Source organism: Ambystoma mexicanum, chromosome 9 (genome assembly GCF_040938575.1).
Source record: "Ambystoma mexicanum isolate Mex_15411 chromosome 9, UKY_AmexF1_1, whole genome shotgun sequence".
Lineage (NCBI taxonomy): Eukaryota > Metazoa > Chordata > Amphibia > Caudata > Ambystomatidae > Ambystoma > Ambystoma mexicanum.
In genome coordinates, this window is record NC_090931.1 from 1,224,508,125 (window position 1) to 1,224,533,639 (window position 25,515).

At 42.9% G+C, this 25,515-nt stretch overlaps 1 protein-coding gene across 1 annotated transcript in view; it reads left to right on the forward strand.

The window, feature by feature from the left end:
• TMEM163 (transmembrane protein 163) overlaps positions 1-25,515 on the forward strand; it is a 1,101,439-nt gene that overhangs the window by 502,069 nt on the left and 573,855 nt on the right. The window lies entirely within an intron of this gene.

Genomic DNA, 25,515 nt, shown 5'->3' on the forward strand with positions numbered 1-25,515 from the left:
TCCCATCTCCTTGTATCCAGCTCTATGTCTCTGCGCCCTGATGCCTGCGGGCTTTCGACGCATTACAAACGTACAAATAAATAAATAAAATTACAATCCTACTGAATCCTGCTAATAAGAATCCCACTGCATTCATAACATGACATAGCATTTTGTGTTTTTATTTTAAAAGTTGACCAAAAATGAATGTGTATAGAAGCCAGGGTTATTCTGCCAATGTGTGTATTTTTTAAATAACGCACAATCTTTCACGCAGGATGTAGGGTTTGATAGACACATCTCGTGCACCAATGTTCTGTCTCTGTCCTGCCTGGTGTCTGACTCAGAGTAGCAGTCGTATAACTTGCTTTTTTGGGGCCTGTGTGGTGCTTTTTGCAATTTGGTCTTCCTAGTCTTCTGTCTAGTTTCACCAGCTTGAAGGCACCTCTGGCCACTGCCCTTTTTGTAAAACAGTTTGTGTCTTCTCCGTATGGCAACTGATAACACCCTCTCCGTCACGTTTTAGGATGGACCCCTTGTTCTCAACCCTCTGCCTCCTTCCCTTCGTGGTACTTTTAGACTTGGTACATGATCGCACCTCGATCCTGCCTCCCCTTTACCTCAGAGGAGTCATAATAAAGTGCAGGAGCCTCTTAATAGGAAGGACTATGGGAAAGGCGTCGGCTGTCATTGGTGATCAACGCAGGATAAACGACCACCCAGCTGCGAAACCCGCTCCGTATGCTGGCCACAGTGGGGAAATCACATTTCGTGTCAAAGTTCTGACAGATTTGTAGTCCTGAACACTTTAATAGTATTCCTATATCACCACTTCATGAATGAATGGGTGCGTTTGTAGGGCTGGCATTCCACCTCCATAGGGACCTCTTGGCGCTATAGACAGATATCAAATGTGTATTGCTATCCAACTCAGTGGCACTCATGTTATCAATCTCAAAAGGGTGATGTGAGTGGGCCTGCTCAGATTCATACTCGTGACCGTGAGGTCAAACGCGCTAGTGCATGCTTCAGTCCACTGAGCCCCTGACCACACTTGCACAGTATCTTGTTGATGTTGTTGTTGTTGTTGTTGTTGTACTCGTTTGCACGTGTGTACAAGTCCATAGAAGTGTATGTGGCCACTGCAAACTCCTTTTGCCAGATCCTCTTTCCCACTACCAGTCAACCTGGGATCCTTCACGTGTAGTTCATTATAATACCCATTTTCACTACCGTTCCATGGGCCAATGGTATGATGGAAGTCCACTTACCGTGCCTCATCGCACGGCACGGTAAATACCTTTTTACCGAGCAGAGCAATAGGCGTTTGAGGTCTCTGCCAATAGGCCTCTATCAGAAGGATACAGGGACTCACATGGCTTAACAGTTTGCTCCAGTGCAATAGAAACTTGGGGGGGTCTGATTTACAAAAGTGTTTAACAATGGCGCAATCCGAGGGAAAAACGCGTTGTAAATCAAGTCCATCGACTGTTATGGTGTCTGGTGGCGCACATGTTGGATTTAATTAGTGCTGTAAAAATCAAACGTTATTCAACTCGATTGAGCTCTGATTCCGAATCTCCAAAGGATGTCAAATCCGTGACCCTCAGGATACGCACAGGTTTCTGTTCAGAGGGCTTTAGTACTGGGATATAGGGCTAGCTATTATGAAAGGGAAATAGTAGCCCGAGGCAGAAGCAGCGGGCAGTCACCATTGGGAGAAGGACCGCAAAAGTGCTAATGCGTGAGTCCTATCCTGTATTGTTACAATGCTTTGCCCAAAGGTCCATCTACGTTGCTCTGCTCCGTTCAGGAAGACCTCAAAAGGGGCGTCCAGTCACCCTCTTCATTCACACCTTTCATACATGTGTTTGGGACCTATAATGCGGACGCAGGGGCTTTTCACCACTTGATCACGATAGAAATAAATGCCCATGTGGAACCACAAATCGACCTCAAATATGTGGTGATAAATTGTCAGTCTGTTTTGTAACTACCTTGTCCTACCACAGTTGTTTGGGTGACCCCACTGCAAAAATGACAAGCTTGGATAGTGTCGGTGAATTTATCTTGTGTCAGTTTTGCTCACTTTGTGAACAAGTGTGCCTCCAAAACTACGACGTGACTAGACCTTAAAAGTACGTTAAACTTAAACCGTTTGAATTGGCATATAAAGGGCTATGAATGTATAGATCGTTGTGTTGTTATTGGCATTTGCTACTGAATACATGAATACCTAAGCGTGTAATGAGTAAACAATAGCAAAAGTGTCAATTTGTGAAGAGCTTCAATTCCTTCACGGGTGGCATTTGTGGGTTCAGTGCCAATCTTTTGAAATGTATCCGAGGAAGGTACAGACAGGTTGGGGCTTTTTTTTGGAGGATCTTTTTGCCCCACCTGACTCACGTCTAAACACATGTGTTGCCATGCGCTGCATTGGTTCTGTGCTATAGTTATAGGCCCGAGCGAAGCAAGATCTGCGTGACCGGGGTACTAAGAGCAGTTTTTTTCTGTCCGGAAATAATGCGGCGTTTCGGGACAGAAAAAAAAAAAAGAAAAACGACCAAGAAAATGGCCACTGGATAAAGGGAAAATGGAGTCCGTTTTCCCTTTCCATGGTGGCCATCGGGAACGGACACGCTGGGAACATAAGTGTTCCCAGCGCGTCCGCTCCCTAAAGATGACAGAGAAGAAGGTAAGTGGGGTTGGGTAGTGGAGGAAAAAAAAAAGACGCAACAGAATCCCCCGCGGGGGATGATGGTAGCCTCAGCCATGTGGAGGCGCGGAGCGGGCATGGCCCTGCTTTGAGCCTCCACACGGCTGGAGGCTGCCACACTGCACGCCATGAAGGAGGCAGAAGGTAAGTGGGGTGGGGAGGGCAGGGAGGTGGGAGGAGAGGGGAAGAAAATAAAAACCCTTACCTGAGTCCCCGGCGGGGGGCGAAGGCAACTTCTGAGCCATGGGGAGGCTCGGAGCGGGGATTGCCCGGCGTCGAGCCTCCTCATTGGCTGAGGGGCTGCCACGCCCCCCGCCATGGACAAGACAGCTGGTATCCCGGATGAGAATCGAAGGGTTCTGTGCCGGGTAATGAACCGGCGAAAGCGAATCAGAATGCATGTTGCATTCTGCTTGACTCTCGCCGGGTACTAATAACACATATTGAAAATTAAACGGGAACGTTTAACACATTTTAAATGTTGACTACATTTTTTTTGTTTGTTGTTTTTGATGAAAAAGAAATGGTCCCATATACACACATGTATTTAAAGCATGTGTTTTTGGTTTTTTATTACACAGCATTAATGGGGGAAAGTGTCCATACCTGCCCAGTTCCAATCAACAACCGTTGATTTGCTCTTTCCCATTTTCAGCACTGAAATTCAAAATGGTGGAATCCCTGATGCTCCCAAGAACCACCCAGACTATACTCTGCCTGCTCAAACCAGAAGGCTGCTGCCCACTTTCATTTTTATCTATTTTCACCTACATTTGATATGTGGGGCGTATGCGTTTACGCCTCTATTTCCCACTTTGCCCCCTTTTTGTGCTGATACAAGGCGGAGGAGGGGCACAGAGCAGAGGTAAGATCTCTGCCGTGTTCACCTCCTCCATCTTTAGTGAGCACTTGGCTTTACGCCTGCATGAAGTTTTCCTATAGAATCTGCCTCTGTTTTGAACCTGGTAAAAAAAACAGGGATTCTCTATTGGAATCCATTAGCAAACACTGTCTGCAAAGTACATGTGCACGCGCTGTTTCCTTTTTCACGAGAAAAAGGGGAAAATGAAAGAGCAACAGCAAATTCACCTGGCTTTCACTTTCCTTCACATGTCTGCCTCTTGAAGTCATGCAGGGGACCCCAAATCACACACATGCAAATGTTCATTTATTGGTTCTTATAACACGCGTAATACCAATACGAGTTCAGTTTCTAAGCGCAGATCCGGGATTTGAACCTCTATTGCTCTGCATAGTCTTGCTTCCAAGACCGGCCCGTTGCCCCTTTGCTAGCCTCTGGTGGTGGTCCCCTCTCTGCATGCAATTTATATTTGATATAAAATGACCCGGTTTATGTTTTTCTTAAATTAAATAATAAAGACAGCATCTTTTTTCTTTCTTCATTATTAACTTAGTTTCAGTAAACATCATTTCTGCATACCTTATTTCTGGATGCTTAATGTTTCTTAGTTCTGTGTGATGTTATCCGTTAAACTATAACCTTAGAATACCACCCTTGCAAAGGATCCGGAAGGAAGACCTTTGGATGAAGGAAAAACACATATTCTAATATAGATGGGGTGTGATTTTCACCATTATTAAGAGCCTATATTTCTACCCCTTGAACATACGCTTCAAGGGATGGCATGATAGAGACGAGCAAAACAGCTGATCTTTTAAGCGAAAGGCTTTCAAGAGAAAACACATTAAACATGTTGGCCCTAATTCACAGAGCGTTTTCCAATGGGGTTTTGTCATTATAAAGGCTTCTGTGAATTGAGCCCTTTGCCTCAAAAATTGAACAAATAACAAAGGAGCACACTTTAAATGGAAGAAAATGGCATGCGGCCATCAAGAAAATCTATTATAAATTGTGGACAAAAGGACAAGAATGTGTGGACCATACTGAAAGTAATTATTTTATACCCTGCGGTTAGCAAAAAACAGATATGTACAAATGTGATTTAAAGTCATTACCACTTTTTAATGATTGGGAATATATGTTTGATTTTCCATTATTATTTTGGCTTATTTATCCCTGCCATGACGGAAGGAGGCCACCCTTACAGAAATAAGTTAAACTCCATCTAGAAGGAACGGTCTGGCCACGATCTGCTGTGTGATCCCATTGTAATGAGATATCAACACAGGCATGTTTCAGCCTATGGGCTTCATCAGGGTCAGGCGGCCCAAGCATTTCCATCACAGCTAATATTTAGTGAGAGACCTCATTTCAAAAGTCCAATGTGATCCTCCCCATTTTTCAGCACAAGCCAGTGTCAAGTGTAAAACATTAGAGCCTTATACATGATTGCCTTACAGCGTAGGATTCACTGTACTTGTAATTGAAAATCTAAATTATTCCCCAAACAAGTCAGACGTTCAGGGCCTGCTCACTCAGTCACCAGGATATCCACCGAGAGAAGTCATTGGGCCTCATTAGGAGTTTGGAGGTAACCATGGCGCTAATAGCGTCATGTTTGCCTCCAAACCCTTACCGACTCCGCCCTGGTGAATGGAGTTATTACCGCTCCATTCCAAGGTTGGTGGGGGCGGTAATTCCCCATTCACTGGGGCCCTTCCCCATTCCCATTTGGGCCCCATAGGGCTCAATGGGAATGGGGAAGGCGCTAATAACGGTACCGCAAATTGGGGTGTGTCAGAGCGTTCTCAGAGTGGTCTTTCTAAAGCGTTTTTTTGTTAATCCAGTGAAAAAGGGATTTTCACTTTATACCCATTTTACCAGAGGCAGCTGGCGTTCACACAAACACGTTCTACGTTAATATGTGTTAGTCACAAAGGAAAAGCAGCATTGTGTATATAAAAAAACAGTTCTTTTTTTGGTGGAATTTTAATAATTTTAATTATTTTAATTAATAATGATAACACATGTGTTTGCAAGTTACAGACATCTAGAGGAGCTAATTACTGCAAATAAACATAGGATAACCATAATAACATGTGAAGAAGTTAATGAAGCATAAAACATTCAATAAACCATTTGTATTATTTTGCAAAGTTCTCGGAGCTTATGTTATGGAAGCAATAGAAAATGGAACATGAGTTGTTATATCAAATCTGCAATGAAAATATATTGGGGAGAATTGGAAAATGAAAGATGAGGAAACCAACTGGTAGACAAACAGCTAACAAACACGAAACAAAAGGGAGGAGAGTAAGGGGGAAGATGAGCATAATGTTATATTTGTTCAAACTGTTAATACGGTTATAATAATAGTATATGATAAACATATGGAAGAAATGATCAGCCAATATCTAATGAATTTAAAATAGATATATAGGTTCAGGTACCATGTGCAGTTACATTGAAATAGTTAAGATAGCAGATGAAAAAGGACCATTTAGCACTGAATTTAGGGATTGTATTCAACTCATTAGCCATACATAATTCCATTTGATGTAAATTACAAATAGAGTTCCACCATCTTCTGGTGGAGAGAGATCGAAAATCTTTCCAATTGGCTGTAATGCATTTCAAGGCTGTGCAGATCAATAAATCATAAAGTTTGGCTGAGTCCGGGAAATATTACTTGTTAAGGCTATACTAAACATTCAAAAAAGGACAGCTGAATATTAACAGAGAATATGAGCTTAATAATCCTCCAAATGTCTTTCCCAAATCTGAAAGTAAATGAACATTCAAAGAACATATGCATATATGAAGCAAGGGTTATTCCACATGTCCAACATTTAGCATCGTGATTTGGATTAACCTTTGTTAGTTTGGCAGGAGTAATAAATGCTCTATGAATAAAGAAAAAAATAATGTTGTGTTCTGTTTGCTGAAACAGATATAGTTTTGATTTTAGAAAACAAACGCACCATATATGATCATCAAATCTGTAACCTAAGTCATCTTCCCATTTCAGACAAATATTACAAACATCAAATGTTGAGGTGGTGAGCATACTATAAAATTTTGAAGCCCTTACATCATTACTCATGGTAAGCTGTAACGGTCTAAAGGGATCTGGAGAAAGGATCTCGTTAGAAAAATGATTAAGTGCATCTAGACACGAGTTAATTAATTTATTATAGTATAGAAAGTCTGCTTTGGGAATGGCAAATTTGGATATCATTTGCTGAAATGTGAGAATTGACAGGCCATCTATAATGTGTTGAATGAATCTAATACCACGACCAATCTCCGACAGGTTATGGTGCTACGTTTCAAAATCAATAAAGAAATTACAGAAAAAGCCGCGGGAACGGTACTCAAATATAAAACAAAAATATATCAGACATCAAATAAAGCTGGTAGAATGCTTGCCTCTTATTTAAAAACTAAAAAAGAAAAGTTTCACATATCTCATGTAAAGGATGCTCAAGGCATATCTCACTATCGATCCGAAGATATACTTGATTGCTTCAGGAAGTTCTATGTTCTATGTTCTTTATACCCCAGAATGTCCTATTCCTAATGATAACATAGAATCCTTTTTTAACAACATTAGTCGGGCAACATACCCTCAAATAGACCTCTCCCACCTTGATAAGGAAATTACATCTTCAGGGATCATTAAAGCCATCAAGGGCTTGGGCAAAGGGAAAGCTCCCAGTCCTGATGGACTTTCTACTGAATTCTATATCAATCTATCTAACGTCCTAACTCCTAAACTTAAAACACTATTTTCATATTTCATATCTCAAAAATCATCATTCATTCTCAGAAGCTCTACTCTTTATATTCCCTAAACCTGACAAAGACCCTCCAATTCCCCGTAATTATAGGCCTATATCCCTCATAAATATTGAAAGCAAAATCTTTGCGAACATATTAGCCAACAGAATTGAATCCTATGGGGAATCAAATGGGAATGGGGAATGGCTTTTTCAATGGGGATTTACCGGCCCCGCAAAGGTCGGACTACACCGGTAAATCCTAAAGTGAACCATACCGGTGCCGGAACCGTTATTGGTGGCAGTCATGGCACAAATAGCGCCATGGCTGCCACCAATCTCGGAATGAGGCCCATTGGGCCTCATTACGACCCAGGCGCTAATGGGTTAATGGCACCGTAAAAGTCTGCGGCGCCGTTAACCTATTAGCGCCTAATTACGAGGTCCCTTTGTGGGACCCGACCTTAACGGACCCGCAAAGGGACCTTGGTGCTAATTACGGTGCCGCAATTTGTGGCACCGTACTTAGCGCCTTCCCCATTCCCATTGAGCCCTATGGGGCAAAAATGGGAATGGGGAAGGGCCATGGAGGAAGGGGGAATTACTGCCCCGCCAACCTTGTAATGGGATGGTAATTCCCCCTTTCTCCATGGCGGAGTCGGTAACTTACTGGCATGGACCATGGTGCTAATAGCACCATGGTCTTCCACCAGGGTCGTAATGAGGCCCATTGTCTTAAACTGTACAACATACCCATTGGAATATTCGATAACATGTACATGAAAAGTGAAATTAGAAATACATTAACGGGTTAAAATAACTGTGTGCAGAGCCATAATGCACATTTTTTTTAAAAACTCAGTCCCTTCCAGTTGCACGAAATGTGGCTAAATAGCATATAGTTATCGACAGACATTCCACAAAGCCCATTGGCTGGTAGCGGGCAATGTACCTTTAAAAGACAAAATAGAAAAGTGAATGCATACAATGAAGTAGGTTAAAGAAACTCTATCAGAGAAGCAGGTGCTGCAGAACTGCATGTAGGCTTCCATGGCACACGTGCCCCTTCCCTGCAGCTAATGGTCCAGTATGTGTTGGGTCTTGGCTGCGCCTCTGACACAGTGATTGCTTCTGTAAAGCCCTCGCATATCGTGCGAGCACATCAGATTGGCACAATCCTCTCATTAAATGTTAATGGCTTTTGTAAAACAGGTGCAACATTAATGGCCATCCGGCTCGCTCCGCTCAAAAATACACTGTGTGCGCTGAGCAGGGAAAGCAAGGATGTGACATGAACAACCTTACACAACTGATTGCCACGGTAGTATTTCTTGACAGATCATTGCAGCAGTAACGGCGTCATCCATAGTTACATGTGCCATTCATCTTTTCAAAGAAAGAGCAGTTTATGAGACTGGGAGTGTATATACAGTAGCTTAACAAGGTACGCCTGGGTGCATTAGTATATGGTTTTATAAGGCGCCAGCCTAGCCCGGACATGTAATTGGAGGTTTAATAGAGTCTGTGGAAGGGGTGGTTACAAATGCCACTTAGACATGCCATAAAACAAGGCTGTTGGACATCTAGGAGTAGCAGGCCCTAGTTGAAGGAATGTATGCAAGCTAAAATATGAATGGAAACATGTTAACTACTTAGACCTGGTAAGTGAAGCAGCAGACGGCGAGTCAATCAAAGCCTCGCTGCTTCACAAGGAAAGAGTTGAAATGAGTTCCTTCATTCAAAGACAGATCCTCTGACAGCATTGGCTGTCATATTGGTTTGGCAGGTACATCAGCCTCTTTCATAATCATTCATTTGCCACCATGCCATGTCAGGAGCAATTGCAGGTAGGTGTCCTGGGACCAACCTCAGTGACTTTCTCTGTAAAATTTGATTTTAAAAGACACAATATTATTATGTGTATAAAAAAAAAGTTTAGGTTTGTTACATTGGATGCCTACCTTCAAGAAGCAGATGAGCATCATACAGAAAAGGCGTTTGCACAATACGCAAACATGCTAGATTGCCTGAATACATGATTAGGTGAAGGGAGAATGCCATTAGCACGGCAGTTGGTCACATCATGAAATGGCATAGGGGAGAGATGATAGAAGGAAAGAACCAACAGTCAAGGGGTAATCATTTGATGGAGAGTCTTGGGGGGACAATGCTGAAATGCCCAGAGATTTAGAATGTATGATGGACTGAGGGCCACGAGCATTGCATGTACAGGCAACCATCATTTAGTGGTCAAATGGCAGGTAATGGGAAATGCTTGAACAACTGCCTCTGTAGTTCCTTCCTGAAATGTTGGAGCAATGCAGCAAATCCGATGGATGATGGGAGGCTGCTTCCCAGTTACTCGGCATCAGCAGAGAAGACTTGCCGGTGCTTCCTCTCTCCAGCCTCGGTAAGGATGGCTCCGAGATATGCTCTCCGGAGATGGAACGTTGCTCTCTAAATTAGTCAGTTTGCTGAGTGTTGCTCAAAGGGGGATAGGACGAGGGCATGGGTGGTTGAGCATTGCCTTATTTTTACATTGAATTCTATGAAGTACAATAAACTGTGCAGGGGTAATTGTACATAGCATTCATTGACCTTAGGGTGGCCTACAACTCGGCTCGGCGGGACACCAGTAGGGTTGCATGCATAGGCGCAGCCTACCTGAACCTCTCTCAAGCCCTGCGACTATATGTAGTCAGTTGTATGACGATTGGTAAAAATGGCGGAAGTAACAGTTCCTAGGGCCGTGTGCAGGTCCCACTCTTTTCAATCTATGTCTCAAAGATCTTCTGGGTGCAATGCAGAGACTGGGCACTGATGTTCTCAAAATGGGCAGAGATGATCTGAAATTCTTCTTAGCCCAGATGACGTGCTGCTTCTTTCCCACACAGAAAATGCTTTAAATATTCTTATGTGTGGATTCCCTGCCTAATGTGATTGCAAAATCGCTTTATATTCAGTTCCTAGAGTAAAGCAATGGTTATTTGGAAATCCCAATAACTGAATCATAGGATCATACTTGGGGGTTGCAATCTGGTTTACATCCTTCATGTTGTGGAAAAGGCAACTGGCTCAAAATGTCCTTTTACAAAGTCAGACAGCCAGAGGAGTACTTCATTTCCATATGCGATCGGGGTTCTCCCATCTACCTCTGCTTGGGAGAGCGTGTCAAGGAAAGACTATTGCAGGGCTTGCCCATGGTAGAGGAGAGTGGTGCTCCATCAATGACTGTTCTTACAACTGGGGAAAATGGTTTCTTTAGTTTCCTTCTTCAAGTTCTAGCTAGCACCTGCTCGATTCTGGTGAGTGAGCCATTAGGCATGCAATCTATTCAAAATTGGTAGCACGCAGGCCTTGGTTACTTGGACTCACAATCTGGGCTAGGCCTTGCTCCTCCTTTTATAAGATTCATGTAGACGCAACCAGACAATTGAGGGGTGCAGGAAAGCTACCTTTGCTCTCCCATATTAAATATTACTCTGAGAATGTGCAGGTGCAGTCTAAGTGGGATGGCCCAAGCTCGGTCCAGAGAGAAGACTTCAGGACCCTGCAGCATTGTTACTGGGAAGATGTGGACAGTGGAGACTAGACTGTCCAAACTCAAGGCTTTCATCTTATTTTGTTCTTAAGACATGTCACTGTTTTGAAAACTACTTGAATTCAATGAATTACCCTGAGATGTGAGACCTATATTCTAAATTCTGACTGTCCATTCTCACTCGCTTAATTCTTTGGGGAGGGCGAGAGTTAATGGTCTAGAGGCCTAGGAAGCTCTTAGCCCTTTGGGTGTTCCTGCAAGAGACAGTGGCTTATTTTCAATTTTATGTGAGACTTATCATTTCCCTGATGAATGCATGGTTTCAACAATTACTAAAAGAGGATGATGTTAGGTATATCCAGGAGGTCTTGGTATGAGCATTTAGAACTAAATACCAAGTGTGACTTTTGCACATTTTATCTTCAGGCTTTGTGGGGATTAAACCTAATTTTATGAACCGGTAGGCAATTAACTGTGCTGTTTCTATGAAATTCTATGTACAATTCTTGGGGATTGAAAGGTTTAAGGGGACAAGAATCAGATAACCTGAGCCTATTCCCTTTTAAGTGGTCCATTGTTTCTTACAAGATATTTTACATGTGTTTATATTATTATGTTTTGCCTGTCTTTTAGGGATTTTAGAGTGAACGTATGGCCCTTTTTGTAACGTGCATGTAATGGATGGGGATACAGAATAAGGCTGACAGGCAGAGGTGCTGTTTTATTAACAATTATCTAAAACAGGGAGTTCCAACAGACATCAACGGACATTCACTCGATCTCTCAGTGCATTTCTCATAAAAACACCCTTATATGCAAAAAATACTTCAGACTTGATGTCATACTACGTGGCAAATAATAGAAAACCTATCAAAGGCTGTGGTAGACTTAAGAGGAACTTCTAAGTATACATGGCATAGGAACTAGGATTGCGATTGGCTGCCCACTGTCAGGTGGACAACTTGTGCCTACCTCTAAAAACATGTCATCTTTAACACTATTAAGTACACAGTTTATCATTGGTATTCAAACTATAAGGCCATTTGTTTTTTACGGCCCTCTATAGTTGGTTGGCATGCTTGTGCCATGTCTGGAACATTCGGTTCACTTAGCAGCACGTAAGCTCAGACGCAGGTGCCAGGAGGTGAACTTGACTTTACCTCCCCACCCAATTAGCCCAACACCTCTCATCACCCATGCCTTCTGCCATGGAGATGGTCTTTGAACTTGGCCTAGCAAAGTATTCTTGTCTCTGGGAATATATGGGAGTAGTGCAAGCCCTCACTATCGTTGTTCAAGGGCTCCACACTCAACTCTATTTCCATCCTTGGCTCACATGACAAGAGACCACGATTTGGTCCATTTTGCACCATTTAAATGTCTTAAATGAATATAACTGGGCATGCTTGGTGTTCTTTCTTTGCACCTTAACAAGGGATGATTCAGCTTTGCATGTTCACTGCCTTCAAGAATAGATAACCGACCATGGCTGCTTCAGCTGTGATACCAGGCCAGGCAGCCTCGCCATTTGTTTCCACGATCTCAGCTTATTCTTGCTGCAACAAAATTCTCGCCTTTTCTCTTCATGGGTCCTGACTTACTAAATTTATGACACTGATGTCCCATTTCTATACAATGGCGGCTTTGCCTGCAGTCTATTCACTACATACATCCAGTTTCTAAGATGACTTAATCTACTTGCGTTACAGCATCTGTACAGTTATTGAACTGCTTGCATTTTCTGCAGTGCTTCACACACGTGCAATCTTCTTTTTGCATCTGAAAGTTTCCTCAATTGTTAAATTGGTCTTCAGTTTCTATAAGATCCATGCATTCTCTTCAGCCACTAATCTCAGGGTGTCATGCTCGTCTTTCGTGGCGTCACCAGTTGCGCTTTTTGCTCCTTTTCATATTCCTTCAGGGAGTTGCTCCCTCAGATTATCGTCACTTCGGGGATACATTCGATAGGGCTGTCTCAGTGGGTAACTTCTTCGAATACTCGCTGTGGTATGGTCACAACTGCTGGTGTTAAGCATGGCACAAAATCAGGCTTCCAACATGAAGGAGGCAGGGGCGGCATTTCCTGCAGAGGCATGTAACTGCTTCTCCCTCTTCCTTTTGTAAAATAATGTTTATGATATTGTATTTATGTAATGTTGTACTTTTATGGATGAATCCCAAATAAAGCCTGATTTGAAACTTGAATCTTCAAGCAATCAGGTTTTTGGTGGTGTCTGCCATGATGAATGTGATTCAGTCAGGGAGGGAGAGAGTGTGCAATTCCACTTGTGTGAAAGTGGTGTGGTCACACTAACCAGTGATTTCTGTGAGGGGGAGAGCTGTGTGGGAGGCGATTTTGAGCCTGACTGTTATTGCATCTTGATGTTTGTCAGAAGAGTGTTGCGGTCGTCATTTGAAGGCTGGGACGAGGACATGAACAGGCCTTGGAATGGGGAGGAATTGCCAGCATTTCCTGAAGATGCTTAGCTGGTACAAGGATGCTTGATTTTTATTTTATTTTTGGTTTTGTTCGTTCAGATGAAGATGTCTGAGTTACTATGGAAGCGTGTATTGATTTACATTGATAAGGTAAACACATTCTGTCTCGGTGGGTTTCAGCTTGAGGTAAGCAGCAGGCATCCACATCTGAACGTCTCTTTATATTCTTGGGTTTTTATAATCCATTAAATGTGTATCCACTTCAGATCACAAAGGTCAGAAAGAGGATGGATGAAAAGAAAGGTGGGAAGGGAAGAGGGGACTGAAATCATGCCTATTTGTAGTTGCATTCCTGGAGCAAGGTCGAACATGTATATACATGTGTGTGCATGTGCTGGATTTGACAGAGAGTGAACCAAGCTGAGAAGCAATGGAGCTCTGTGCAACAAGAAGGTGCAGTGAGAGGATCCAATAATAGGAATGTAATTAGAAGGTTAGACCAATCAGGGTTACATGAAAGGACATGTAGAGAGAGGATGCAGAAGCAGATGGAACGGGGGATGGTGCGGGGCAGAGCGAGTCTTGATTAATTTGTTAGTGAATCTTCAGCTCGGCTCACGTTGATGCTGTGCTCCTGTGGGCTTCACACAATCTTGACTTCTAAAGTCACTGATGACCCCCAAAGTCTTCATCAGTGATTTCCTAATTTACCTTCTTCTGGCATGTGCAATGTGCAAAACCCTTTGTGGTAACTGCCCCACTTAAACTCTGTGGCTAGAACACTTTGGAGTATTTGGTCACATGAACGTGCATCCTCCAGTTCATTGACTGGCCCGTTAAGTAAGGCGTTGTCACTTGGAAATGTGGATGCACCCGGTGATCAAACATCTTCCCCTTCTTATTTATTTTTATTTATTTATATAGTGCACCAAACCCAGAGGTATCTAGGCTCTTATGCTTAAGAAATTGGTCACCGTGCTTATGGTTACAGGACAGAATGCGCAGGAAGTAATTACATCATACAGAGAAGTACAGAGGGTAATTACATCACAGGCAAAAGTGCAGAAAGAGATCCAGTGGGCACATTTATGGAGCCTAACCCCATGTTGCAGGGTGGCTATGCCACAAAGATACAGTAAAGCCAATCAGATGGGCACATTCATGGAGCCTAACCCCATTGTGCATGGCGGCTGTGACACAAAGATGCAGTAAAGTCAATCAGATGGGCACATTCATGGAGCCTAACCCCATGTTGCAGGCGGCTGTGACACAAAAATGCAGTAAAGTCAATCAGATTGGGCACATTCAAGGAGCCTAACCCCATGTTGCAGGGCGGCTGCAACACATAGATGCAGTAAAGTCAATCAGATTGGGCACATTCAAGGGCCTAACCCCATGTTGCAGGGCGGCTGTGACACAAAGATGCAGTAAAGTCTATCAGATGGGCACATTCATGGAGCCTAACCCCATGTTGCAGGGCGGCTGTGACACAAAGATGCAGTAAAGTCAATCAGATGGGCACATTCATGGAGCCTAACCCCATGTTGCAGGTGGCTGTGACACAAAGATGCAGTAAAGTCAATCAGATGGGAACTTTCAAGGAGCCTAACCCCATGTTGTAGGGCGGCTGCAAAACAAAGATGCAGTCAAGTTGATCAGATGGGCACATTCAAGGAGCCCAACCCCATGTTGCAGAGCGGCTGCGACACAAAGATGTAGTAAAATCAATCAGATGGGCACATTCAAGGAGCCTAACCCCATGTTGCAGAGTGGCTGCGACACAAAGATGCAGTCAAGTCGATCAGATGGGCACATTCAAGGAGCCTAACCCCATGTTGCAGGGCGGCTGCGACACAAAGATGCAGTAAAGTTGATCAGATGGGCACATTCAAGGAACCTAACCCCATGTTGCAGAGCAGCTGCGACACAAAGATGCAGTAAAGTCAATCAGATGGGCACATTCAAGGAGGCTAACCCCATGTTGCAGGGTGGCACAAAGATGCAGTAAGGACAAGTGGGCACAAGGGGACAGCTGGGTACAGTTTTCAGGCACACAGGCACATGCAAACAACGGGGGGACAGCAAGGTACAGGGTCCAGGCACACAGGCACATGCAAGCAACAGGGGATATCAAGGTACAGAGTCCAGGCACACAGACACATGCAAACAATGGGGCAACAGCAAGGTTCAGGGTTGAGGCACATAGGCACATGCAAACAACAGGGGGACAGCAAGGTACTGGGTTACAACGGAGAGCGTCCGGCACCGGACAGGGAGCAGGCAGAGGCCTTGGAAGCGGGCCTTAGAACAGATGGGCTGGCACCCGCCTCCCGGTCAGATCAATTGGCTAATGATGGAAAAGCTAACCCATGGGAGCGGGAGACGGTCAGGCACATCAATGGAGGGGTTTGCAGCATAATGGAGCGGCGATCTTAGAAGGCCAAAGATTCGTATTGCACATCAGCTTAGCCCCACAGAGCACGTGGGTGCAGCACATGTAAAGGAATAAAGGATGCTTTTAAAGATACTTGCAAAGATACTTGTTTGCTAATTTAAAAGACAGAGAAGTTACTGCACATTTTTCAAAGAACCATGTCATGATTTCATGATAAGTAGTTTTTCTGAAAATATTTCACGTGATCTGTGTGACAAGCAGTTCAGCATTGGTAACAAGGCTTTCGATTGCAATGCACATGTGATGACGGTATGTTGTCCTTGCATGTGGAAATAAAATATTTTAAGTACAACAAGTAAGGACCAGTTGGATGTGAGGTTTACACCAACCGATGCACGGAGGCTGCATATGGTGCCAGCAGAGATGCCGGATTGGCACTAAAACATTCAGTCTGACCCATTCTCATTGGGGACGCAGAAGTAGGAAATAGGTTGCTAAATGAACATATTGAATGAGGCGGTATACATCCACCCAACTTCCTTGGATGCACTTGTCAGAAAGGGGGCCTCAGATGAGATGCACTGTAGTATTTTCGAGCTGTGCACTGTAGTGCCTCCTACAATATATGAAATACAGGCGTGAGTGGACGAGTAAACCCACAGAACTCATGTTTGAATGGCTGGGGTTTCTGAAGTTACAGATTCACTAAAATACTTGTCTACCTCAACATTCTTCTGTGCTACCAAGGGTTGTAGTGGAACACATGGTATTTATAGATTCTGAAAGGCTATTGGAATCCCAGGTGGCGTTCATTCAAAGACTTGAGTAGGAGTTATGAGCCTTAGTCCTGATATTGTAGTTTCCCTTTGCTCCTCTCCATGTAATTTCATCATGTTAATCCTCACTATTAAGTTTTGAATTCCCCCAATGGGTGTGTCCTGCTGCCCACACTCCTCTTATTGACATTTGGTAGACTTTTCCATGTCCAACAGGCACAGTAACCTCACCAGCAGTAAACAATGAGGCCACCAGCCAATTGCCAACCGCTCCTGGGTGTGTGGGAAACATGAGCCCTTGGCGTGCGTCAGTGCGCAAGCATGTGAGCTGGCACGGTAAATTAATTAAATGGAAACTCAATCAAGATTCTAATAAATGACAGGTGCATGTGTTTCAGGGACAGATGTAGCCTCCATAAGCTCTTCTGTGATCCTGCCATTGCTGCATTATGTACAGGTAGAAGGGTTGTTTTGCGGCTGCATCATTTGGGACAAGATATTGTAAGCGAGAGCCCATTTACCGAAAGATCTCATATGCCCCCCCTCCCTTTAGCACCATAGAAAAGGGATCCTATCACTGCCTCGCCCCAAAATGGTAAAAACACTTAACACCTAAAGGTGTAGTGGATGTGATTGGCAGTGCAGCACCATTGCCTGTTTGATATAACTGTTGGAACTTGTCTGTCTTACGCCTTGCTGCTAATTTAATTGCATCTCCATTGCTCATGCAATCTGTCTGGCATTGATCCAGGTGGAACCCTGGGTTCTCAGTGTTAGGTCTGACCATGAAAGGAAAGAAGGAACGCAATGTTGGGGTGGTGAGGTTGTGGTTCCGAGTCAAATTTAGACCAGGTCTACTGCAGATGGCAACTGATTTTTTTTATGTGGCACACAGATCACAAGTAGAAAAGAGAAGCAATAGGGAAGGTTCCATTAGGGTTCCGAAAAACACACCGTTTACTGGCGTTAAAACATTAGAATTGAATAGCACATATTATGCTGTGCAAAATGACACCGGACAGAAGACTCTGGGTAAAGATGAGTAAAAGTGATATATATATATATATATATATATATATATATATATATATATATATTATATGTTACACAGCCTACAGTAGTGGCTGTGTAGTTATGGTTAAGTTGCTAATCCCATAGGAAGAGCACATTTTGGGCAGCTTATAACTTCGCTCCCCCTGGACGAAACGAATCCTCAGCAAACTTTGCAAAAAAGTACATGGCCCACTCTGAATTCTTTTGCAAATTGTAGTGAGGTTTGGTCCGGGGGGCAAAGTTATAAGGGGGGGTCCCAAAATTTGTTTTTTTCCTATAGACATTTTGGGAAAAAACTTTGCTCACTCCTACAGCCCAAACCGCTGGACTTATTTCCACAAAATTTGCAGCCGGAGCAACGGCTTAGTCCCGAAAGCGTGCTTTTGTTAATTTGGTGTAAATCCGTCCAGCAGTTTTTTTTAAATGACCAAAACGTAAGGCAAACAAATTAGAGATATCTATGTCCTCTCCGCGTTAATCGGCTTGCGTCACGTCCGCGGACACCCAACGTGTTGGACGATTGGCTGGAGTGAGGCATGAGGTGCGTCACATTGTTTCGATGCGCCTGCCATCTTGGATCTGCGGACATCCGCGGACAGCCCAGCGGCGAACAGAGGCAAAATGCAATTTTGGGTAGTGTGTTGGTGTGCAGGAGTGTTTGGGGAGGGTTGGGGAGTAAGAGATGGGTCAAATACTGTATTAGTTTAGGTGGCAGGTGCCCCTGATGTGTTTGCCATATCCGCAGACATAATAAATGCATTGATTGTAATTAATATCCCCTATAAGCAGCCCACATACCACAGTCAAAATGTTTGGTAGCATAGGTGTGTTATGCTGCAGTGGTTGTGGTCAGGGCCTAGAGTCTTGGGTGCATGGCCGAAGGTGCATGGCCAAAGGCCATAGAGGCCTTCGGCCATGTACCCAAGACTCTAGGCCCTGGCCACAACCACTGCAGCATATCACACTCATAGAATCAAACACCCATCAAATATCCATAAGCCAAAAGTGTGTCTACTGTTTAATTTGTAGAGTTTGTTTTGAAGTTTTGGCCAGGCTATGCAGTTAAGATTGTAGAGTTTGTAACAGGAGTGCATCATAAGATACCCTTGGAGGTAAACATTTTGGATTGTGTTGTATGAGTGTGTACATTTTCTTTGAGATCTAATGGTAAATAAACTACTTTGCCTCAAATGCCTTTCACTAATTCAGAGGGAGGTAATTTTGCTATTTTTTGTTGAAAGCGTATTATTGCTTGAAATGGGTGCACTGTTTGAATTATGATGCTCTCATATACATTTAGTTGTTGCAGGGGTTTTGGTAGTGGGAATTATTCCAAGTTATTTGTGATAGCACGTGAAGGTGTTTAGTTGTTGTCAAGTTTTGCATTGCAGTAATTGCAAAGTATTAAGGGGTCAGTAATTTCGTATTTGTTTTCTGCTATAAGGTAGAGAGCTAATTGGAACCATTTGGAATGTTCATTGTCTTCTATTTTGTACCTTATGTGTGCAGTTTTTGTGGTACTTTTATACAAAGTCCTGCCGCAACACACACACATGGTTTGGTACTGCCGCAGAGGTACTTTTAAACTTTAATATTTCTTTTTTGTAAGTGTTTAATAGAAGGTTGCTATTTGTACAGTAGTTGCTAGTTTGTTGTAAAGCTAATGCATTTTGTAAGTGGCTTTCACTTTCAAAATACTTTCTCTGGATATGCTCTATTTCTTCGAGTAGTTGTTTGGCTGTACCATGTAGAATATTGTTATTTAAATTGGCTAGTGCTAAAGCAGAACTTTTAGAATAGTAGAATTTATGGACCAGATTTCTTATAGTTGAATGATGTGTTGATATCATTTTTGATATGATGGAAGGTGCTTTTGCAAATAGGTCCTGAAATGCAGGCTAATGGATGTCCTTGTAGTCCTGTGTATTTGCACACTGGACAGGCATCCATATTTTGCAGTAATTTAATTTTGAATGTGTCTTTGCTTTTTACATACTGATTGAGGAACTGGCGTAAAGATTTGAAAGATGTTTTTGGCAATGTTACACATTGATGTGCACGGCCATTTGCAGACTGGACATTTTGGTTCAGTAGAATGGAGCGGTGATAGTGAGTTTTCTGGGGATATTTTTGTGAGCAGAGTTTCTTGTTCCATAATGGTGTTATTAAGTTGTTCATACCCTTGTCCGCTGCTATGTATGGCAATTGGGATTGTTTGCTTCTGTTTATATGCTTCTTCTTTAAAATATGTTTCTGTGCTCGTGGTGTGACTCCATTCACCTCCACAGATGTTTAAGAAGTTATTTTTGTTGATATTCCGTTTATTGAGAAGTCGTTTTTGTAGTTTAGTAGTTAGTCGGTTAGTGGTTTCATTCTGTCTAAAACTAAAATAAATAACTTCCTTTTGAGAAGGATTGCACTGTCTATGAGAGCTTCTAGGATACATTTTCTATGGTAGGTTTTAAGGGTCTTGCATGATTTCTCTCCTGTTTTTATAAGCTTCTAGGATTAATTTTCTACGGTAGGTTTTAAGGGTTGTGCGTGATTTCTCTCCTGTTTTTATAAGGTTCTGAAGGACTCTATGGCGGAACATTTTTAATAAAATAATTTGTTGGTATGCTTACATGCTGCTACATCAAGATTTATAGGTGCAGTGTTAGCACTAGTGGTATCTGCAGTCTTGCTAATCACTTTCAGTGTCATTTAACATTTTGAAAGAGGAGGCAACGTTTCTATACTGGAAGCTTGTTTTGATTTGCTTAATGACTGTATTAGCTGTTTTGTTTGAACTTTTTGTATAAATTCTGCTAGAGGTGGATGCTTATTTTGGAGAGATTTAGTTTGATTTCGTTTACTTTTGCGCTGCTTTCTACAGAATTGCTTTTGGGTGGGCATTATTTGGCGCCTGTTTGGAGAAAAAAAGAAAGTGTGAGTTGGGATCTTGTGCAGTGTATGTGTGCTTTGTGCATGAGTGTCTGAATATGATGGTAAGGATTTATGTAGAGGTGTGTGATTGTGCAATGGGCTGCTACATCAGGTTGGGAAGTATATTCTTGTATTTTTGTGTTACTATACTGCTGTTTAGATTACAATAGAAAGTATGGAGCTGGTGAGGGTAAGCACTAATCCTGAATCTAATGGTGCAGGGTTAATACAATTGTTTGTTCTAGAATACGAGAATTCTACAGTGTTTGAGTAACAGTTAGTAGAACATTATTACAGTATTGCACTTACTTTTTTGGATGGAAAGAGTAGGTTTCTTCTGTGTTCTCGTTCGTACTTCAGACGCTCTTGCTTTTCAGGAGTGTGGTCTTCACTGCAATTGTGAAAGAAGTTAGTAAATATGTGTGTTAATACCACTGTTGTTAATGTAGACATGGATTTATTTGTTTTTGCAGTAGTAGTGCTTTCTGATAACTGTGCATAGTATGTACATGCACTTTTCTTTGCCTTTGTGCATTCTGTATATTTTATTTAGAATCTGGCAGTTGAATGTGGTTTAGAAATTAGCACAATAGTAAGCGCAAAGAGCACACTTGGCTTTGTAAGGCAGCGTTATTGGATGTTAGGAGATAGAAGAAATAATTGTGTACTTTGTTTGCTATTTTTACAGGGTAAATAGCAGGAACTGTATGGAAAAGTATGCAATGTATGTATTTGTTAAAGTGTGGGAAATAAATCAGAAGGATTTGATGGGGTCAGCAGCTTATTACTCAGTAGGTGATTACTAAAGTAGTGGGTGATTCTGTGGTGCTTGGAGATGGGAGAGTCTGAAATAAAGTAAGGGTTGAAAGGAAGGACCTGGTGGTTGTGTTGCAGACTGAAGGGAAGGGGGATAATTTGTATGTCTTGCTTTAGAACACTGTACATAGTTGTAGATGATGTGATGGATATGACTGCACTTGTGCATAGATGAATGCTGTTGTGAAATCTATACGGAATGGGCAACCAGCTGGAATGAGAGCGTTGTCTAGATTGGAAGAACAGTTGTAGAGGCAGTGGGGTTGTTTTAGCTGGGAGCGTTTCAAATGATATTGGCTATCTGTGTGCATAAATAAAGATGCATGTACTCATCCTGGCTGCGTGTCATTTTATAACACACTCAAGAGCCTTTTTCCATAAATATACTGTTATTTCTTCCATCTTGTAACATGAAATGACACTTTGTTAGATAGCTGTGTGTGTTGTGTCTGATTACTAATATAGTCATGTGTAAAGGCAGTTGAAATGATAGAATGTATGTGAAATATGCACAATGTATAGAAAGGAAATTGTATGTACATCTTATGCACTATAATGCATTAAATGCTATTATGGTTGAAATGTGGTTAGGTATGTGGCAGTGGTTACAGAAATGATAGAATGAATGAAGAAAATAACAGTTTGTACATTGCAGTTAATAATATGGGTAAATACAAATTTGGAGAGCAGACAACTTTGCAAGTGACACTTGATCATAGTAGATGGGAGAAATGACAGTACGCTTGTTTTACAGGTTGCATTGGGTAAGTGGCAGTTACTCTGTTCATATGCTGTTATACAAGAGATGTACATGTACCATACATGCCAATACTCCCGATTTCAGCTGGAGACTCCAGATCTTTCAGTGAAAAATATTGTTATTTTTCACGTTCTCCCACCGAAAATACATCTTTACCCAATGCATTCTTATGACACAAATGTCTCGCGATTTTTCGGAGGAAATGTTCCTCCCAGGTGGGTCGGAATGTTGCCATGTATGATGTACCGTGCAAGAAATATTCATACCTGTACGTTGTGCTCATGCATGTGGATGTGCATGAATCTGCAAGTAGAAATGTTGGAGAGTTTACTAGTAGTTGCTGTAGGTGCTTTGCAGTCACAGCGCAATTGTACTCGGAGTGATCAACAGTATATCTAAAGTGCTGAATTGTGATGATGGAGTTAGATGTAGAGGTCTTGCATGTGATTGGTGGATGGTTGTGTGACTGCTTAACAGTAGCCAATGGGAGAATGGTGCAGAGAGTGACATGGAAAGAGTAGAAGGGCTGCCCCGTGTTACTTACGTTCTCCGCGGACAACCTCAAAGGGGAAATGGGGCACACTATTTAAATTTTAATTCCCCACGCTCAGATTTTTCGATGTGTCCGCGATGTGTCCCCTGCGGACCCCCGCGTATTACATACAAGATTTTTGAGGTTGAGAAGGATGCAAATGAGATGTAGCACAGCTAGGAATTGGTCAATAGGGTTTACTGGGTGTGAGTTTGTTAGAAAGTCTTTTTCCTGAGAGGAGAGGAGATAGCAGATTGTCTGGATTTTGGGAGATTCGTGGATACATTGGTTGGAGGTGCATGCAGATCGCTGCAGAGTGGCTGTACATCTTGGATTCTCTCATGTGGAAGTGCACTGGCATGGATTGCATGGAATGAAGTGGCTGGATTTGGTACCTCTTTGTGCTACTTTGGTGGCACAGTGTCATCCAGACATTATTATTATTCATTGTGGAGGGAACAGTTTAGGACATGTGTCTGAAATCTCTTTGCAATTTGCAATGAAAGAAGGACTTGGGAAAGTCATGGACATGTATCCAAACTCGAGAGTAATTTTTTCCCGTATTGCGCAGAGACAAATTTGGCTGCGTTCTTCTTCATTTGGTCCACAAATGAAGAAAGCAAGGCGCAATGTTAACAAGGCTGTCTGTGCCTTTTTGAGAGATGTTGGTATGTCCTCTTTTCACAATGAAAACATTATGTTTCGTAGTACACACATTTTTCACAGAGATGGAGTACATCTTACTTATTCCGGCAATCAGATTTTTCTGCGAAATATACAAAATGCATTGCGACCTTTTTTGGAATTACAGCAATCCATTTTGCAATAGGTGTTGAGCATTTGAAGTTTTCGAAACAGAAAAAAACACCACAAAAAAGCTCTTTTCAGAGCCACCACTTCCTCCCAGACAAAAATGCAACGGTTGTGACAGGGCCGCACTTCACAGATATTAGATGTCTGCGGACTTCTAAAAATGCACAGGGCCCTGTGCATTTCAGTGACACTTCTCTTTTTGAACTGTGAAAGGCGGCTCCGAAAAGAGCATTTTTTTGTGTTCTTTTATTTTTCTGGGTTTTTTAAACATGGCACACAAGGAAAGGAAGAGAAAGGAGGGTAAGGAAGGGACACCAATCACGTGGATAAGAAAGGGCAGGTGGAGAGAGGAAGATGTAGGGTGGGCCTTATTCAGGTAGGTAGCAGTTCTTCTCATGCTCCTTGACCACAGTCTCAAAAGCACTTCGAAGGTTCTCCGCCCTGCAAAGTATTGCGTCGCAGTACATGTACAATACTGTGACCCTCGAAAGGTAAGGATCAACAGCATTATGTATGGCCTGCGAGGCAGCTGGAGGGATGCAGTGACCCACAGGTGTGTCTCTTGTGGTGGCAGGAGCGGAAACTGAGGAATCTGCAGGGGAACTCAACCTACGAGGTTTATCGTAAGGTACAACCTTATGAATAGCCCCACCATGGAACACCTTTAGGTGTCACTTCATTGATGTAGTACCATAGCTGTACAAACCCGGTTTCCCATGGCTCAGCACCATCTTGCACTGATTGCAGGTCACCATGTGTGCACTTGCTTTTGGTACTCCATCAACAGTGATAAATAACCTCCACACCCAAGATTCATGGTGAGAACTAGTAGTAGGGACTTCCACTACCTCATCCTCCTCATCCTCTTCATCACTCTCCTCTGTATCCTGACGCCTGTTCCCCTCTGCAGGCCCTTGGGGAGGTGTTGGTGGTGGAGGGTGTGGGGGTGATGCTGAGACAGCAGTAGCACCAGCAGCAGCCATGGATGCCATTAGGACAGCTGTTTCAAAGAGCAAGAGCAATCCAATGCAGTCTCTGTCCTGGAAGCCCAAAAACAGAATAAGGATCAGCTCTGGGGTGTGGCCTTTTATAGGGGTGCTGCGGCGCACTTTGTGGACACCTGCGCTGTCCCGAACATTGCGAATACCAAGAAAGGGCTAAAAAAAATACAAAACGTATGCAGATCGCCAGGGACATAGTGTGCGACATATGCAAGGGTGACCTTTCCCAAGAAAATACCTTGGATTGCTGAAGAAAACACACTTTTTAGGTGTCCGGGGGCCCAGACAGTGTTCATTATGCTTAGCACGGATGTGTTCACATGATGATGTTGAGGACACGCTGGCGAATGGGACGGCTGTCCGTAGGACACCAGATGCGCGGGGTCGGGTCCAGTCCCCGAACTAATTAATAAAAGTGTGACACACGTGCGGCGGACAGTTGCGGACAGGCACGATGTTCGTAGGGGCAAGGGTGTGCTACGCATGCGCGCGGGTGTTCTATGGACAGTGTTCAGGTCCCCGAACAAAACAAATGTGCGTCACAACTTTGTGGACATGCGGATGGGCTATGTGTTCTACAGACATATTAATTCTGGTTACGGACAATGTGAACAGGGCGAATGTTCTTAGGACACTTTCTTTTTCATAGCTACGAACATGCAGACGTCTTTAGTGTTCTGCGGACACCCCCATTTTGACTATGGCCAATTCGAACAGCTATAGTGTCCTTAGGACACCCCCATTTTGGTTAATGGCGGACAGGCGGACATCTTGTGTGTCCTAAGGACACTTCCATCTTGATTGAGGACAGTGCAAACAGGTATAGTGTCCTTAGGACACCCCAATTTTGGTTAATTGTGGACAAGCAGACATCTTGTGTGTCCTAAGGACACCTCCATTTTGATTGCCAACAATACGAACAGGTATAGTGTCCTAAGGACACCCCTATTTTGGTCGCACTGTCCGAGGACACCCTAACTGCCTTTTTAAAAAAAAATGAGACACAGAGGAATATACTAACAACACACTTAATATTTTATTATTGTATAAAAGTATACAAATTACAAAAGAGAGGGGGAAGCAGACACTGAACCAAATCAGGGGAATCAGGCGTTTGGACATGATGGA